Genomic DNA, 20,578 nt, shown 5'->3' on the forward strand with positions numbered 1-20,578 from the left:
GCAAGAGAAGAGTCAGGGTCCTGATTTGGCAAAAAACATGTAAAAATTCCATGAGAAAACAGTGCAAAAATTTCCTCTCTCACGCCCATCGCACCCCAAGCAGTGTATTGGGTGAGATGCATACTGACTGGCCAATGGCCAAGCTAGTATGCATCGCACCTTTCGATATAGGAAGGGTGCGATGAAGCCAGGGTGAATTTTTCAAACCCCATAGGCTCAGAAAAACAGGGAAACATGCACAGAATTCAAAAAGGAAGGAATGCAACTGAAGAGCTCAGGTTTAGCTCCTACCTGGTCCAGACGATGCTAAGAATCATCCATAGAATCTCCCGGAATTAGCTAGTCAAAATCAAGGGGGAAAAGAACCTCCAGAGCTCCAACAAACCAAAGTTCAAATGAAATGGTAAAATGAACGGTAAAAACCACTTTTAAATTACTTTTCACGTAATTTGAGTAAAATATTAGTGTTTTAACTCATTTTTGAAACATATATTGTTCATTTCTAATCGGTTTGATGAAGCAATTGAACAGGCAGTACAACCTTTGACAGAACAAAGTGATTAGCGGTGAAATTAAATCGATGACCATTATCACGAGCAGTTTTTATGTGGAGTTCAAGCTCGTTAAAAATTAAACATAAGCAATGAGCAAATGTTCCCCCAAAGTTTAAGCTCATTAAAAAATAACCAATTTCCTGTAAATAACCATTGTGAATGCATTATCATCAGCCTTTACACCTTGGTCGTGTTCTCATCAGCACCTCCACTCTGTTGTAGCCGATCATTCACCTCCATTTCATTGTTTACCCCTTTTGAGGAACAACTGCGAAGAGTGATCCTGCTAGCCATCCTTGTGACACTGCCGTGATTTGAAAATTCCAAACCTTACCTGGAATCAGCTACTACCTGAAATTATCACTCATTCCTCAAAAATGAGTCTCCTTTAAGCTCTTTTTACCTGACTCATAAAATATGAAAAGATTGTTGAGCAATTGGCCTCTCCAGCTCGTTAAAGCGATCGGAAGTGCTATCCCTCCTCTAGATTTTAATCTTTTTGGACCTGATGGATTATTACACAAAAAGATCGAGCGCTTGTTTTGTTCGGCTCATTAAAATTACAGAAAATTCATCCCTTTCGTATTATTTTATGCTTTTTTGGACTTAAGTGATTATATGATGAAAAAGGATTATTAGAGTTTCCTTTACGTCCCTTTCAGACTCTCTAAAATTGAAAAGCATCGAGTTATCTTTATTGTTAAACTCATTAAAACCGAATAGCGACAAACTTGTCCATACAGACAAGAACGAGTTTCATTGTCGCCAGGCTCATTAAAACATAGCGATGGGTATGCCCGAAGGGAAAATTATAGAACAAGCATATGTTATCCTCCTGAAGCTTGACAAAAATAAAGAGGTATTGGTCAGCAATGACTGGGGAAAAATTGGGAAGAAAACTTGAAGAAACTTTATTGGTAGCAAGTCGCTCTTGAACATGACACTTTTACTCCGCATCCAAGTTGGGTTGGGTTTTTCCGTTCACTGGTCATATTGCCATCGGTTGGTAAAAGCATGTTAATGTGTCTCATTATATGGCAAAAGCAAAAAAATACTCAAATGAAAAAAGATAAAAAAATAATATAAAAATATCAATTAAATGAGTTGAGTTTCATACTTGTTAATTATTAGAAATAAATGCTAAATTTGTAACAAAGCTAACTCACAATAAATTTTGGTAAAAGCTATAGTGAACCTATTTAATGGGTTTAAAAAATATAAATAATGTTATAAAAAGTAAATACTAAATTTTCAAATAAGTCAATTAATAGTAAATATTGGTAAAAACTATGGTTAATCACTCACAAAATGTAAATAACTTTATGTAAAGTTACATGAAATGCTAAAACTCTTTAAAAATATATATAAAAATAGAAGTAAAATTTCTAAACAAATAATTTTATATATTATATTTTGAATAATATAGAATACGTTATTATAATCATAATTAAAAATTTTATTATTAAAAATATAAAATATATTTTAAAATTTTTCAATTTTTTTTTTTAACATTTTGTTATATGTTATTTTCAAATTTCTATTAAAAAAATTTGATTTTATAAACTTGAAAGGGTAGTTTCTTGGGTCGTGGTTTTATATATACGAAAATATGATCATTTTTACTAGTATTTTAATAATAATTAAAAAATATGCTTACTGTTTATTTTTAAATTTGTTTAGCAATCTTTAGAATGTTTACAACACATCTCTTAAAGAAATTGGAATTAAAAAGCATAAATCAATAGAGAAATGGGGGGTCGCGTTTTTGTCACTACTTAAAAATTGATGTAAAATATTAATGATACCTTTTAAAGAAAATGAACAAATTAGATAAAAATTATATATTAAATTTTAGAAAAAATATGACATGAAATTGAATTTAAATTGACATGTTTTGTCTTCTTTTACCACCACCTAGCTTTTTATGATTTTGTAAATTTAAGAGTAAACATTCCAACTCCATTTATTTTTATAAAACTTCTTTGCCACAAAAAGGGAAAAAGTGATACACATTAACATGCTTTTAGCTGCCATCCATATTTCAGGTTAACACTACCAATCCATGTCAGTGTCACCGATATGTTCAAGAGAAGTCACTCAGAGAATTCACCTGTGTCTCATCCGCTGCAATACATTCACGCTCCATTCTTTCATGACTGCCACCTTGAACCCTGTATCATCAGATCGTTTTCACCTCCGAGATCATTTACTCTGTTTCGTGTTGTAGATGTGGGATTCATTAAGGCCCTCCTACAATGGGTCGCTCCTTGTCGACATCAGCTCATTATCCAAGAAGTTGACTTAGGAACAACCTTTTCAGTACTTCGAAGCTTGCATGCCGCAATTTCAAGTTTCTCACTTCCGGTGACTGGTTTACATTAATGGCCTTCGACTGAAAGATTTTGCGTGGTGTTCAACACTAAGTCCTTTTTCACACCACGCAAATTGTATTGTAGTACTTTGAGGGCCATCATCATTATCGGTGATTCCTCTCGTGCTTGTTAACAGCTTACATCATTGGCTGGTAATCAGGCGATGTCTTTCCATGTTCGACTCCAGAACATCTTTCACATGGATCGACTTGTACTCCGAGTGAAGATTGGATGAGTTTGAAGACCCCAGATCTAGTTTCACCCATCCAGGCTGCGATATATTTAGGAAAATAAAGACATCAAATATACATTATTGCTACACAGATGATCATCTGAATCAAAGGATGATGACTCTATCAAAATCATCAGTCTCCCACACAGACGGTTGTCCGTCTTATGTATATGAAAATGAATTTATAAAGCTGAGCATGGGAATGCCTTCCCCAGCTAGATCATGAAAAATATTATGAAGATAATGTATTGTATTGTATCTTATTACAGGTCACCTTCCAGCTCGAAAAAAGTTCGGATCCTCATGATAAAGCATTTCACCCGACATCAAAAGATTAACGACCTCATGCTTTAAGGGGCAACTATTATAGACATTTTTGGGCACTGCAACCCCAATCAAACATGTCCATAAACCAAGGGCTCCTAGGTCCCTAAAAGTGTTGCTTCACACCCTAAAAGAATAAGGTCAGCTGATTACATCATCTCCCAGAAGTTCTCCATAGAAAATTGCTCAGAACTGGTCAAAACTGGACCATACAAGTTGCTCAATGCTAAGGGTGCGATGCATCCCACCTGCTCAGTGTAAAGGGTTCGATGCATACTGAAAAGCCCTTCTAAAGGGTGTGATGGGCGAGAGTGGACAAATGGCAGAGACATTTTGTGAGGTGGATGATCATAGAAACTTTTAGAAACTTCTCCTATGACACTTGCCTCTCTGAACTTGCCCAGGGATGGGTAGGAGATCATCAATCTCCAAGTGGAATCAAGAACTATCAGAGAGAGGACACTAATAAAAATCCCAGAAGCGAAATCACCCCCCTACAATCATCTATATATGGATCCCTCATCCTAGAGATCCAGAGGCTGGAATTTTGTATCTTGTAAGGAAGTGTTGTTGGTTTCTTGGTGGAACTTCATAGTGTTGGGTGATCTAAGCTTTTCATGAGGTGAAAGAAGGGCTTTCATGCTGGAGGATGACACTGGGTTAGAAGAATTGGTTGTAATCCTCTTTGATATTCTTGATATTAATAAAGCTATTCAATTTTTCCTCCACATTCTTGTATGTTTGATGATATATGCATTTGTGTGGTCAATATATATCTAGGCCTATATTGTTTATGATTGTAGATCTTTGTTCTTCGATAGTATTATGCTGCTTTGATTCCACAGGTGCTCTTTGAAGCTGCGTAGACGAAGGAGAAGTGACAAGGATCTTTCAAAAGGGAGAGGAACCTAGCAAGGAACCAAGCACAAGACTGAGGTTGGTGTCCTTCATTCCTCTCTTATCTATCTCTCATAAAGGAAAACGAAAGTGGTTTTAGTTTGTTTGTTTCTAAGATAGCTACCAGTCTTAGTGGGACTAGTAGCTCTGAGTGGACACTAGATTTCCCAGTAACAGTGCCCTAACACCTCACCCCAACCTTCCTCCACCTTTTCCACCTACTCTCACACCCTAAAAATAGCGGAAATTTCTCTCAGCCTCCTCTTATAGGCCTCCTGTAGTTTCCCTGCTTTCCTCCTATAGTTTCCCTGTGTCCTCCTGTAGCTTTTCCTGTAGGCTTTCTTTTGAAGGACGAGTCTGGGAAAAGCCTCCAGAATGCGACCTAAGACCCCCTAGGACCCATCCTTACCATATACCATCCTCCCAAGCTCCAAAACCACCCTTTAACGCCTCCTGTTCACTGGCACACTCACACACAATAAATTAGATGCATGTCGAATTCACATAAAAACACATAGAAATCCAAAAATATGTTTTTTATCTATTTACTTCCAGAAATAGAATGGTTAGATGTTGTTTGCTTTCATGAGTAGGTAATGGCATTACTTTCATGGTTTTCATAGTGTTTTTGGCAAAAGTAGAATTATCTTGTTAATTAGGGTTACTAGGTCTTGCTTTACATTCCAGTCTATTTCCTTTTTGTAATTAGAATAGCTTCTTTAGAGTAATATTTATTTCTTTCATCACACATAGAGCTTCTTCTGAGATCTATAGAAGTTGGCTTGAGCTCCTAGTGATCTTGAGCTGGCTGACCAAGTGACAACCTGCAGTGAGAACTAGTACTTGTGCATACAACACCGACGCTTCCAAGTTTGTTAAAAACTACTGGATTGATAAAATTAAATTTGGCAACCCAAGAGTTGCATCATTCTTGCTGCAATACTGGCACTCACCACCTTTTGGCACCGTTGCCAGGGAACCGTCAGAGTATTATGTGATTACTTCTTTCTTCTATTTCTTCTTGCAACATTCTGCTAATAGTTTATTTCAACAAAAGTAGACTAGTCATTCATTTTATTTCAGTTCTGCATTTCCTTGCTTTCCTTTTCAATTATGCAAATTTCATTTCAGCAAAAGTAGACTAGTCATTTCTTTTGTTTTAGACCTGCACTTTCTTGCTTCCCTTTCAATTCTGTAAATTTCCATTCGGCAAGTTCATTTCAGCTAGTTGCAATTTGTTCTATCATTTTTAGCTTTTGCAGGTACTATTAGTGTGAGGAAAAAGAAACAAAAACCAACCAAAAAGATTTCCTTTTATGCCTCATAAGAATAGAGATAATTCAAGAAAAAAATTTCCCAACGCCCGCATTACTTCACACAACCAACCTTCTCTCTTCTTCGGTGGCTGTGATCAAGAAGAACCCTTAGGTGAACAACCAGACATATTTGAAGAACCTATAGGGGAAGAAGAAGAAGAAAAAATTCCTCTGGAGGCAATGGCTGAAAATAGAAATGCTAGGGGAAATGGAGAAAGAATAGAGGTTACCTTTCCCATTCGGGAGACCAATGGGGACACCAAAATGAAAAATATAAGTCCTTCAGCCCTACTGCACTTCCATGGCCTAACTACAGAAGATCCTGACACCTTCTTTTTTGAGTGCGCTGTCATCTGTAGAACTTATGACTATGCAGAAGATGAGCAAAAGTTGAAACTGTTCCCTTCTACTTTCAAGGATGCAGCACTGCACTGGTTCATGGGATTACCTGGCAATAACATCACAACTTGGGATTAGATGTAGGAGGCCTTTAACAACAAGTATTGAGACTATTGTAGGACAAAAGATACTAAAGAAGATATCTTCCGAATGACCATAAGAAGTGATGAGTACCTGGAAGACTATGAAGAGAGGTTCCAGCTTAATTACAAAAGGGCTGGGTGTACACTTGACGCTGAATCTCTGAAGTTGGTCCTGATTAGGGGAATTTGGGAATACCTTCTAGACACCCTCCATCTATTAGCTGGGGGAGACATTTACCAACTATCCTATGAGGACATAAAGACTGTTTTTAGAAACCATTCTAGAGCAGGCAGAAAGAAAGGTAGGGGGATTCAACCCATAGCCAGTACCTCTTCTTACAATTGATCCATTAAAGGGGAAATTGGAAGCATGTTGGAAGACTTCAAGAGTGAGATGTTGTAGAATCTTGCCATGCAAATGGATACCTTACATATCAAAAGAAAACAAGAGGAAGAAGGGAGAACTTTGGCCATTTTTTTCCCTAGATGCACTAGGAGGTATCTTAGAAATGAATTCCCATTGAAATCTATAGAGGTCTGTTCAGTCTATGAAGAAAATCATTCTACAAATAAGTGCCCTTCCTTGCTGGGTCTTAAAGCTGTATACCAAAGGGCCGAAGGAGTCACGGAACAGATCTACTACTTAAACGAAAGGAGGTCGCATGGACCTAGACCATACTAGCAGGGGATGCAAGGGACATCTCAGGCATACTACCACCCCAACCAAGTCACCCCCATACCTTGTTGGGCCCCCCTACCCATCCTTCTTGGTCCACACCTCCTCCTTGGTCCATCACATCTCAATACCATGCCCAACCAACTGATCACTCATCTCAACCCTCTGCTCAGCTGCAACCTCATGGAATTCATCTCACACCTCGTCCCACTCTTCTGCCTCCACCACCTACCCAACCACAACCGTTACCTTCTACTCCACCAAAGCAACCCCAAATGTCTGCCCAGCAAAATCCAAACTCAAACAACAGACAGGCTCAACAAGTGTATAGTGGGGAACCATCATGCCCAACTTATGCTGTGGAGATTCAAGAAATCAACTTGTGATCTGGGAAAGTTCTCCCAGATAGCCAACCTCCACCTAGGGAGTTTGAGGAAGATAAGGAGGAAAGCAAACCTAAAGAAAATCCACCCTTTCTTGAGAGACTATCCATGACAATCCAGCCTACCCCAAAAGAGACTGAACTCTTGGGAGAATTGAAACATTTATGTGTGAAGATACCACTTCTCCAAGCCATAAAAGATGTGCCTATCTACAATAGGTTGATTAAAGAGAAGTGCTTTAGGCATCCAAGAAGGTAGAAGAGAGATGCCCCAACCATCAATGTCATAGGAAAATTGTCCTACCTGATTTTGGGGCAGATAATCTGTCCAAAATATCTGGATCTTGGAAGCCCAGTAGTTGATGTCCACATCAATGGCACAATGGTACCACATACCTTGATTGATCTGGGAGATGCCATTAATGCCATGACGAAGGACACCATGCTCAAACTTAACCTCTATGGCTCCTTGAGGAAGACCACAATGGTGCTGCAGATAGCAAACCGCTCCACTGTGACCCCTGAGGGGATTGTGGGAGATGTGATGGTCTTCATCAATTCTTGGGAATAACCTACTGATTTCTTAGTTCTCCAACCAAAGGCAAAGCTCACTAGGTATCTTCTCATCCTGGGAGGACCCTGGTTGGCTACAGCCGATGCCTACATCAGCTGCCAAGCTGGGAACATGACCATCAAGAACGGGCATATTTCCAAGCAGTTAACCCTATATCCTCCTGCCCAACCCTTGCTAGAACATGATCTACCTCTCTGGTTGGAGGAGGAGGAGGAGGATGAAGTTTATTTTACACCTCTTTTTGCATTGGAAATCGCCATGGGAGGAAAACCGCAAGATGAGGATGATATGATTGAAAATTTCATTCGGAATCCACCTCCCAATGTATCACCATTAGAAGACATAGTAAGAGAAACCCAAAACAACCCCTCAACTGATCTCTGTGTGGCTGACCCTACTTCTCTCCGTGTCAAAAATATAGAGTTCAGCCCAGAAAGAACATTGAAAATCAATCCATCCCTATCTCCTTCCCAGGAGAAAGAGCTATGCAGCCTACTGAGAAAACATCTAGATGCCTTTGCCTGGAGTTATAAGGAAATGAAGGGAGTGCTCCCTTCAGTATGTACTCATCATATATACATCAAGGAAGATTGCAAGCCAGTGAGGCAGCCTCAAAGGAGGATGAACCCAACACTTAAAGATATTGTCAAGGAAGAACAGTAGAAATTGCTTGATGCAGGATTCATCTATCCCATTTTTGACAGTGAATGGGTCTCTCCTTTGGTGTTAGTGCCAAAGAAAAATGGTAAGTGGATAATCTGTGTTGACTATCGGGAATTGAACAAAGCCACTAAAAAGGACCACTTTCCTTTACCTTTCATAGATCAAATGTTAGACGGACTGGTAGGGAAAAAGTTTTTCTCCTTCCTAGATGGGTTTAGTGGGTACAATCAGATTCAAATAAGCCCGGAAGACCAAGATAAGACCACTTTCACTTGTCCTTGGGGTACCTTTGCATACCTAGTCCTTCCTTTTGGTTTTTGCAACTCTCCAGCCACTTTCCAAAGAGTGGTATTGAGTATATTTTCTGAGCTGGTTCATGATGCAGTAGAAATATACATGGATGATTTTACTCCTTATGGATCTGAATTTCAGGAAGCTTTATCTAACCTAGGAAAAGTTCTAGATAAGTGTATTAAGATGAACCTGTCCCTCAGTCCGGAAAAATGTGAATTTTTGATGACTGAAGGGACCGTGCTAGGTCATGAAATACCTCAACAAGGACTACAGGTGGACCCCAAAAAAATTGCCATCATTCAAAGGGTCCCACCTCCTCAAAAGGTGAGAGATGTTAGAAGTTTCCTAGGCTTATCCGGATATTACAGGAGATTCATTAAAGACTTAAGCAAGATAGCCTCTCCTTTGTTTAGCCTCCTAGGAAAAGATGTTGAGTTCATATGGTCGGAAAACTATTAAGAAGCCCTAGATACCTTGAAGAGCAAGCTCGTGACTGCCCTAGTTCTCAGAGGCCCAAACTGGGCACTACCATTTCACATTCATACAGATGCTTTGAACAAAGTCATAGGAGCAACCTTAGGACAAGTTGATGAAAAGTTACCTTATGCCATATGCTTTATAAGCAAAAACTTGTCAAAGGCAGAGTTAAACTATACATTGATCGAGAATGAATTCCTAGCTGTTGTGCATTCGTTAAAAAAATACAGACATTATATCATGGGCTATCAAACCTTTGTGCACACTGATCATGCTACAATTATATATTTAATGAAAAAACCGGATGTAAATTCTCGCATTATTAGATGGTTTCTTTTACTTCAGTAGTTTGATCTGACAATTATTGATAAGCCTGGTAAAGGGAGTGTTGTTACTGACTTTTTGTCTAGAGTGAATTTGCCTATAGGTAAAGAAGGAATGGTGGATGACCAAATGCCAGATGAACACATATTTTCTATATCAGTACTCTCTCCATGGTTTGCTAATATAGCAAATTGCTTGGTTTCAGCACAGTTCCCACCACACCTGTCCTCAAAAGAGAAGAGAAGGATAGTAAGGAAAAGCGTCCCTTTCAGCTAGATTGGAGGCAATATCTTCAAACTTGGTCCAGATCAGATCTTGAAAAGATGTGTCCGGGAGGAGGAAGTCTTTGACATCCTCCTGACCTGTCATGATGGGCCTTGTGGAGGTCATTTTGCAGCAAAAAGAACCGCCTTCAAGATATTGCAAGAAGGCCACTATTGTCCCACTCTTCATCAGGATGTGAGGAGATACACGAGCCAGTGTGATCGATGTCAGAGGATGGGGAAACCCACTCCCAAGGATCAAATGCCCATGCAACCTCAAGTGACCTTTGAGCCATTTGAGAAGTGGCGCATGGACTTTGTGGGGCCTATCAACCCCCCTTCAAAGTAGAAGTAGTACATCATTGTGTGCACCGACTACCTGACAAAGTGGGCAGAGACAACAACAATCAAATCAGTGAAAGAAGAAAAAGTAGCTGAGTTTTTGAGAGAAAACATATTCTACAAATTCGGGTATCCGAGAGAGTTGGTCACAAACCAAAGAAGTCAGTTCACTTCCAACCTGATTGAAGACCTACTCACACATCATAAGATCAAGCACAAGACTTCCACCCCTTACCATCCACAAGCCAATGGGAAAGTGGAGGTCACTAACAGAGCTTTGGAAGGGATCCTAACCAAGGTAGTGAGCAGCAGTAGAAAAGACTAGGCAAACAAATTAGTTGAGGCCACTTCGGCCTACAACACAACATGGAAGACCATCACCAGGTTCACACCCTATGAATTGGTCTATGGGAAGAAGGCCTTGCTATCAATAGAGTTTGAATTCAATACCCTAAGGATGGAAGCTCAGTCGGACCTAGACCTCAGCCATGCACAAAAGGAGAGATTACTTCAGCTCAATGGATTGGATGAATACAGATTGCAAGCCCTTCTCCATATAGAGGTAGTTCAACTTCAGAGAAAGATATGGCATGACAAAAATATCAAGGAGAAGCAATTCCAAGAGGGAGATTGGGAACTACACTATGATTCAAGATACAAAGATTTCAAAGGCAAGCTGATGACGAGATGGCTGGGACCCTACATTGTGGAGAAACGCAATGACAATGGTTCAGTTCTGATCAGAACCATTGATGATGAAGCCATCCCCATGCTTGTCAATGGACATCGATTGAAAGTCTACAAGAAACCCCTCTCTAAGCGAGAGTTTATTGAAGATTTGAATAAAATAGTGATGGTAGTGGAGCATGTCTTAACTTCCACTTCACCCACTCACTAAAGAAAGAAAAAAAAAAATAAGGACTCAAATGAAAACCTCCATGAGGCGCTTGAGTCCCATCATTGGGTTGAAAACCTCTTTTGAGGCTGCCCAGTAATGTCAAAAAAGGAGGAAAAGGAATAATATCCTTGAGTGAAAACCTCCCTTGGAGGCACCCAAGGTAGGCAATTAAGGTGAAAACCTCTCTGAGGCACCCTAGTTATTTTAAAAAGAAAATATAAAAATAAAATAAAAATGAATTTTTGCTGTATTGGAGGTTTGCAGGAGGACTACAGGAAGTAGAAGAAGGTGCCAAAGGAACCTTGACATTCACACCAGCATCCATCTCACCTTCTCCACACCTTCCTCCATCATATTTGGCATCTCTTTCACCCCACTGTACTTTTTTTCCAAAACTGTGTTTTCTATAGGAGGCTCTGTGTGTTTTATAGGAGGCTCCTGTAGGAATTACAGAGAGCCTAAAATGTTTACAGAAGGTAATTTGAGGGACTAAGAGAGCTTCATGAGGAACTTATCATCCCTCTTAACACCTTCAAGCCTCCTTGCTATCATTTCCAAGCCTTCATCATACCCCAAGCATCATTTGTTTTCCTATCCAAGGAAAACAGAAGAAAAAAACAATTTTCGAATATTGAAAAAACAAAAATAAAAGAAAAAATTGAAAAGGCACCAATAACCTTACTTGAAGCTTACATATTATCCCTCCATCATGCATGACACCTCTGGCATTATTCTCGAGTTCCAAGCACAGGGAAAAGCTGAAGTTTCAAGGGGAGAAACAGCTACAAGAGCTCCTGTAGGAATTCCTGTAGCAGCTGATCCCATAGAAGTCTAGCACTAAGGGCAAAAGAGTGCACATCTGAAGGTTGGAAAGGAACATGCAGCTCAGCTCCAGCAAAGGAAGAACCTACAAAATTACACAACCACACATTAGCTAGTAGAGACAGCATGCATGAAGAAGAATGAAGGCATGCAACACAGAGAGCCACAACACTTTACAACAAATACACTCGGATCACACGTAAGTAATTAAATCACTCCTCTATTTACATTTGTGTAATTGGGAGTCATACGAAGGCAATGAGATGGTTGAGATTGAACTAGGGAAAGGTGGCCAATTAACTTGGCCACCTTCATCTAGTTGACTCTGCTCATACGAGATGTCACCCACACGTGCACACGATCAACACAAGAAAAAGCTGCCCTCACTGCCCTCAGTACACCAGTCAAGCCGAAGCAGAAGAGGAAAAGACAGACCTCCATGTATTTCAGGGAAAGGAAGAGCACAAGAATTAAAACAGGCAAACCTCAGCCCTCTTCAAAAGTTCCCATTACCATTGAATATTCACCATATGCCAAAGTGAAAGAATCTCCTTCCAAGACACGTATAACATATGAAAGGGGGACTCCAAGATCTTCTACATGGAAGAGAAAGGACCCAAAACTAGGCCTATAGGAGGCTGAAATAGTCATACAAGAGACATTGTCCACACTACAGGAGACCCAAAAGCTTGAGGAAAGGATAGAAGGACAACCAGAGGTGAAGGAGGAAGCAAAAGAGCTACAAGAACCTGACCCCCATCCTAGTCTTGCCTCCTATTACAATCTACTTGAGGGAGGCAGAATAATCCCATAGAAATTTGCAATTCCACTGTTTTTAGAATTACAAAAAGAAAGAGTGAGAACACATAGGTGGATGCAAATAGCCAAATCCAAAGGGGTTGAGGATGTTGGCCATAAGGAAAACAAACTAAGGGAAATGGGCTTTTAATTGAGTGCTCTCAGAGACAGAAAAGCCATCACAAGAAGCCACCTAGAAAATGAGAATGAAATCCTAAGGAGGCAGCTGCAAGAGAAAGAGACTTAGCTGGAATACATGGCCAACTTATCCATGGAGGCCTTACAATGCAGAACACCAACCAAATCTTATGGCCTCTATCTGAAGGACCAATGGCTTCAATTCCAAATAAAGACTTTGGCACAAAGAGGCACAATGCCTTTCCAAGACTACAGGAATTTCATGGACCTGTGTGACCAAAGCACCTGGAGGATAAAGCAAAGGTGGCAGAGTTCTAACCACACAACATGGCCCTCACAGACATGAATGTGTGGGACCCCAATGCCAAGCTAGGGGACCTACAATTAATGGCCATGGCCTCCTGGATGAACCATGAAGAATTGAGGGTATAAAAAATGAAAATATTGACGATAAAAGAGCAGAATGAGCCATTAATGATAAGAGTTGAGCCATCAGATCCTATGGCACTCATCAACACACACAACCTGCTTTCCAATGACCCTCAGATTGCCCCTAAATATCTAACCAATCAGGCACAAGCCATTGCACACTTTGAAGATATGCAAAGGCCACTTGGGAATGACTGTGTGCATGCATGCATGAGAAGATGGAACACCTTACCTCACAGTTTGTAGATCAGGGAATACCATTCCCCCATGAGGTTGAAGGAGGCATTGAAAAGAGTGCCAATGTACAAGCGCTCCATGCAAAGGCTAAAGGTCAACTGGATTGGCCTCAAACTGAGCCCCCCACTCCTATTAGGCATGCTAGAAGGCAGAAGAGAAGAGGAAGAGGAGGATCAGTGGAAGGACATAGAAAGAAAGGCATGTTTCTATGGAGAACATGAGTAGACCACAACAGAGGCCTAGGATGCTAAGGAGTCCACCAGGGCCATAAAAGATGAGGAGATTGACTAAGTTGCTTAGAGGATGAGCAACACCTTCAGTAGGGGGGTGATGACGAGCCTCATAAATGGGTAATTATATTGGCTCATTTTACCTCCTAACCTAGTCAAGTCAACCATTCTCTTAGTTTATTGTATGATTTTCTAATTATATTTATGCTTATAGAGTGAGTTGGGTTACTTATTATGCCATGTGGTCTAACATGTATTTAATGTAGATTATTGATGAATTTCGAGCTCAAAGTCAAGGATTTAATGGCCATAATATAGCAATAACTCGAAGTAGACAGAGGAGAGGACTTATAAGAGTGAATCCCCCTCATTTATTACTCCTCACCTTGAATTATCCTTCATTTAGCTCGGAGTACAAGCAGTTGAATCATGCACTAGAAGGAAGCTGAGCAAGTGGAGGATGACTGATAATTATCTCGAGTTTTGGGAGCCAAGCCTCCCCGATTTAAGGAAGCTGTTGGTAGCTTCAGATGTATAAGTAGAGAGGCCTAGGGCCTCACTAGGGTCGGATTTTTGCTTATGTAAACTCTGCTCAAATTTCAAGCTTATTATTATTTGATAGTTTTATGTAATCTTGCTATTCTTTTGATAATGAAGATGGAATTCTTTTTGAGCTAGCACTGAGTTACCTCAGAGGGCTAAAGCTCTTGGGTTAGGGCCCAATCTAAGCAGCCAAGCTTCTCTTTACTTGTACTTGTATGCTTACTTCAGTTTGTAGATTAATTTGCAGTTAGATGTATTTCTTTTATGGTTAAGAATAGGTTTCTTTTGATGATTTAGTAGTTTTCTTCCATTTGTGCTTTCTATAGCAGGTTAAGTAGCGATCAGAAAAGATTCAAAAAGCTAGCAATAGTTCCTTTGCCTCTCTTCCTCCCTCTGGGACCATGATTTGACGCAAACATCCTCTTGCTGCCCCAAAAACATAGATTTTCCTCCTTCATTGCACTTCTAGTGTTTGTAGCTCTGTAGTAGATTAATAGTCCAATTTTGCTTTTCCTTAGATCTCCTTTATCATGTTCAATTACTAATTTTCAATAGTCTTCTTTCATGCTTTCCTTTCCTACAACATTTCTCCGCATTTCCTTTCATAGACCATAGTTTAGACCATTTTAATGCAAAACTCTGTTTTTCCTAAATGCACTCATTTCATTTGTTGCTTGATTTTCTTGGTTGAATATCAGTTTATATGCATCAGATATCTTCAAGTAGTAGGCCAGCTTATCAATAATCACATCCCCCATCTGATCCATGCCCTACAAGTCTACCAAACCTCACCTCAATTCTGCCCTAGTTTCCCTCATTTTTCATAGAATTTCTTCCTCTCTCCTTGAGCAAACCCAATCATCTTTCTCCCTCTGGTGGTTCGTGGTAGACCTTAGGAACCCTAACACCTCACCCCAACCTTCCTCCACCTTTTCCACCTACTCTCACACCCTCAAAATAACGGAAATTTCTCTCAGCCTCCTCTTGTAGGCCTCCTGTAGTTTCCATGTTTTCCTCTTGTAGTTTCCCTGTGTCCTCCTGTAGTTTTTCTTGTAGCCTTCTTTTGAAGGACGAGTCTGGGAAAAGCCTCCAGAAGGCCACCTAAGAACCCCTAGGACCCATCCACACCATATTCCATCATCCCAAGCTCCAAAACCATCCTTTAACGCCACCTGTTCACTGCCACACTCACACACAATAAATTAGATGCATGTCGAATTCACATAAAAACACATAGAAATCCAAAAATATGTTTTTTACCTATTTACTTCCAGAAATAGCATGGTTAGATGTTGTTTGCTTTCATGAGTAGGTAATGGCATTGCTTTCATGGTTTTCATAGTGTTTTTGGTAAAAGTAGAATTAGCTTGTTAATTAGGGTTACTAGGTCTTGCTTTACGTTCCAGTCTATTTCCTTTCTGCAATTAGAATAGCTTCTTTAGAGTAATATTTCTTTATTTCATCACACATAGAGCTTCTTCAGAGATCTATAGAAGTTGTCTTGAGCTCCTAGTGATCTTGAGCCGGCTGACCAAGTGACAACCTGCAGTGAGAACTAGTACTTGTGCATACAACACTGATGCTTCCAAGTTTGTTACAAACTACTGGGTTGATAAAATTAAAGTTGGCAGCTCAGGAGTTAACAATGGAGCAAGAAAAAATCACTTTGTTATGAAACAAACTCACAAAAAGATAAAAAAGATAGATAAACGCCTTAGAATTCAGCCTCTTCGAGGGGGCAACCTCCTTTACATTAAACAAATGAACAATTCTTGGATGATTCAAATGATAAGACCTCCTCTCTATATATAGGAGTCTAAGGGGTCATAATATAATCAGAGTCGACATAGAATAATAATGTAAGGGAAAAATAATAACAATAGTGGGCTTCTATGGGGCACAATAATAACAATATGGGGACTACATGGGCACAACAATATAATGAGGGGGTTGTACTAATAACAATAACGGGTTACACTAGTAGTATAGGGACCTAACATGCCCCTCTGCTTCAAAAAGTGTTGTCCTCAATGCTTGATTAGTTCTTGATGATTCTGTATGAAATTATTGTCCTCCCATGTGGAATCTTTAGCGAGTAAGTTTTTCCACTTGATGAGATACTCTGAAATTGATCGATTTCGTAGCTGTTGGGTTTTTGTTTCTGTGACTGCTCCAGGTTCCAATATGATTTTTCCTTCCTTGTCAAGTTCTAGAAATATTGTTTGAGCCGGGACCTTCTGAAACTTCTGAATGAGTGGCGACACTTCTTCATCCTTCTTCCTTTCATCCCTTGCTTTGTTTATCCAATCTAGTTGGATAATAGAAATAGCACAAAACAATGCTTCCACATCCTCATCCTTTCTTGAGAGTGCATCTGCAACAACATTTTTCTTCCCTTTTTTGTAGATGATTTCATAATCATAACCCAACATATTTGTGACCCATTTTTTATTTTCTTCTAAAGATAATATTTGTTCTAAAAAGTATTTTAGACTATCATGATCCAGTTTTAGCTTGAAGCATCTTCCCATTAGGTAAGGTCACCATTTCTTAAGTGCATGTAGTATTGCCAACGTTTCCTTCTCATCAATATCTTGTTTGAGATGTAGCCGTAAAAATACCCAATCACCTACATCAAAAAAAATTTCACTGCAAGGTTGACATACCTGTTGCTTCATTCAATTCTGCACCAAAGTGCCATTATCCTTTAAAAGTTGGAGAACTTGTTGTGGATGCTCGATGTGATCTCTCACTGCTTGAACCTTTTTCTTCTTGATATGTACTTCTATCTTGATAGTTTGAGGAGTGGTAATTTCAGCCAATGCATTACAAGATATAGTTGGATTCATTTCTTCTTTATCGATGTGATCTTTCACTTATTGAACCTTTTTCTTCTTGATATGTCCTTCTATATTGAGAGTTTGAGGAGTGGTAATTCTTGCCAATGCTTTACAAGATATGGTCGGATCCATTTATTCTTTCTCTGGGATAGGTTCCTGTTGTATATCCTCTTCTTTTGATGTTTATTGATCCTTTTCTTCCTCCTCATAATTTATGTAAAATACTTTCTTCTCAGTGCACTTATGACCTTTAGTGTATTTTCTATCACAATTGTAACAAATCTCTTTTTCTCTTTTTTCTTCCAATTGTTGTGGTGTAACCCTTGTAGGTTGTGGGAGGCTAGGAGAAACAACACTTCCATCTTTATAGTTGTGACCGGTAGACTTCCTTGTTGCCATAATTTTTCTTTCCACTTTGTAACAAAGCTCTTCTGGTATTTTTTCTTCCAATTGTTGTGGTGTTGCTCTAAATAAGGTGTTGCTCTTTGTATTCTCATAATGTGCTATAATTTCCTCTGTGAAAATTGACCACATAAAAAGTGGTTTACGAGAACAAAGCCCTTTATACCATAAAAATTGATCTTGTTCTAAATATGAAGATGTAATACATACCTTTTGTAACAGTGGTACACCATGTAGATGAAAATATTTCTCCATCTGTAGTATCCAATTTACTGGATCCTTGCCATCAATTTTCCCCATCTCGATTTTTCTTGATTTTAGGAGCTTGATCTTGAAATGACTGTAACTATGTAATTTCGGATCTTTAAGTTCTGAAATTTGGGCTTACAATATCCCTTTGAGTCCTCTTTCTAACTCCACAAGTTTGATTACAATTGGATTCTTGAAGAAATATCTATTCCCAATCTCCCGCAATGGCCTAATTATAGACCTTTTAAGAAGAGCGAACTTGTATGAAGTTCCACGTGTCACTTTTTTGACCTTTGGATCTAAAAAATATACACAGGAAGCTACAGTCGGTCCTCTCTCTATAACTACTTACGAAATTTCAATCTGATGCTCAGAGAGACAGTTATGATTATGTTCCCTAGGTCACATGTTTGGGATGTAATTCGGGAGACTTCAGAAACCCTAAATGTCTTGGACAATATCTCCAAAAATATAGTGCAACAAGAGCTAAAATTCAGACCCAAGGTTCAGAATAATGTCTTCTTAAATGGGTTTTTGTTTTATGTTCTGAAATTTTGTAGCGAGAATGTTATAGCAAAACTTCCATGATGACCTGTTTTAGATGAAATTATGGAGCTTGCAAAAACCCTAACTTCCTTAGATCATATATCCTAAAATATAGCGAGACAAGATCTAAAATTTGGACTCGACATTTAGAGATATTTTTTCTGAAATGGGTTTTTTTTTTAGCTCCTGAAACTTTGCAGAAAAAACGTTCTTGTGAAAATTCCATGATGGCTTGTTTGGAGTAGCGAAACCCTAGAATCCAAAGCTCTGATACCAAATGTTATGAAACCAGCTCACAAAAAGATATAAAAGATACATAAACACCTTATAATTCAACCTCTTTGAGGGGGAAACCTCCTTTACATTACAAAAATGAACAATTCTTGGATGATTCAAATGACAAGACCTCCTTTCTATATATAGGAGTCTAAGGGGTCATAATATGATCAAAGCCGACATAACAATAATAATGTAAGGGCAAAATAATAACAATAGTGGCCTTCTATGGGGCACAATAATAACAATATGGGGACTACATGGGCACACCAATATAATAAGGGGGTTGTACTAATAACAATAAGGGGTTACACTAGTAGTATAGGGACCTAACACACTTTAAAAAAAATTACACAATGGATTCGTAACCTAGCATAAAGACATAGTTTATAATCTTAAAAATACCATTTATTAAAATTTTATCAATCCTAAAATAATAATTCATGTGATCCCTCACACATGGAGATGAATATTGCGTTGGACTTGCATGACAAAGCCAGGTAAAGTGTGGTTTGAAACATAATATTATTAGCAGTTGTCGATTTCAAAGAATATGAGTGGTTCAATTATTATGATTACAAGTTGAAATTAACAATATTACAATCTTCACATCAGATATTCACAACAACCATGGGCTGCAAGGGATGTCAACCCTTGGAGTCATGGGAAAGACATTTTAAAATTAAAACTCAAATCATTCCAATGCTAATTTATTTGAATTCATATATGGTTGGATTTGCATAGTTTAGAGTGACAGGGTTTCCAATACATTTATTTTATTCACCAACACATATTAGGTGATTCGGTGGGGATTTTTTCAAAAGGTATTAGCAATGATACATTGGCTAGTCTAGCCAAAACAATGCAGATGTTAAAGGAGGAGAAGAAGCAGAGGTTGCAAAAGTTAAATCCTTTATTCTTCAAAAATATATTTTCTTCTTGATTCCCACATGTTATTCCGAAGTATTTATTTTTTCGTGATATAATTTATATATTATATAGAAATACCTAGCCAAGAGACACTACCTGGCAAAGAGACTATGCTTGTTAGTCTGGATTCATGTGAAAGTGTTATTCAGAGTATATCATTATACATGTGTAATGACCAGATTTAACACAAGAACCATGTGTTATATATTGGAAAATAATATGCTGAGAGGTTTTCCTCAAAACTGGGTGTAATCCAGTGCCATTAGATATGTTATAAAACTAGAAAATTTTGAAGTTTGTAGTACCTATAGATTGAGACATAGTTTTAGTTTCTAGGGTTCAATTTTTATTTTTATTCTTTTATTTCTATTATCTAGTGTTTTAGTTATAATCCAGAGTTCTATTTGGTTGTATATCTCTCAAACAAATGCAATGTTTCATTGGTTTTTGGGATGGGAAATGGCAGGGATGGCGACGGGTCTCCAAGATGCTAGAAGTCATCCCCAATCTTTTCAGGGGATGGAATGTTGATGATTGCAATAATACCAGTGATAATACCTTCTCTTGGGCTACCTCAAAGGGCATTGAATTAGTTCTATGGTCACTTCAGCCCCATAAATGGTAGATGAGCCATCTTCAAATCAATGAAGGAAGCTTATAGATTACCATCTACTCTCCCTTTCTTTGCATTCACCTACATCCTATTTTTCTACTACTAATAATAATATTACAATAATAACAAGTATTAAATAAATATTTTTAAAAAATTAGAATTCACCATAAACATATGTAGCTTCTCGTAAGCACAATAGTATGCACTTTCTAGTATTATGCATGGCCCTTACACATGCCAATTCTAAAAAAGGTTGGGCAATTAAGAAAGGGACAGAGTGGCATTCCATTATTGACATTAGGTAATGAGTGAAATGTATTTTGGCTTTAGAAAACTCAAGTGTAGCAATTTTCAATTTGTAATAAGTTTCGTGAAGGGTCCATGAGATGAATATTATCTCTATAACATCTTATCTTTCCTCATATTTCTTTCTTCCCTTATGACATTTATGTTAA

This window comes from Pinus tabuliformis, chromosome 4_2, assembly GCF_031772625.1.
Source record: "Pinus tabuliformis cultivar Carrire ecotype Pingquan chromosome 4_2, CPIR1, whole genome shotgun sequence".
Lineage (NCBI taxonomy): Eukaryota > Viridiplantae > Streptophyta > Pinopsida > Pinales > Pinaceae > Pinus > Pinus tabuliformis.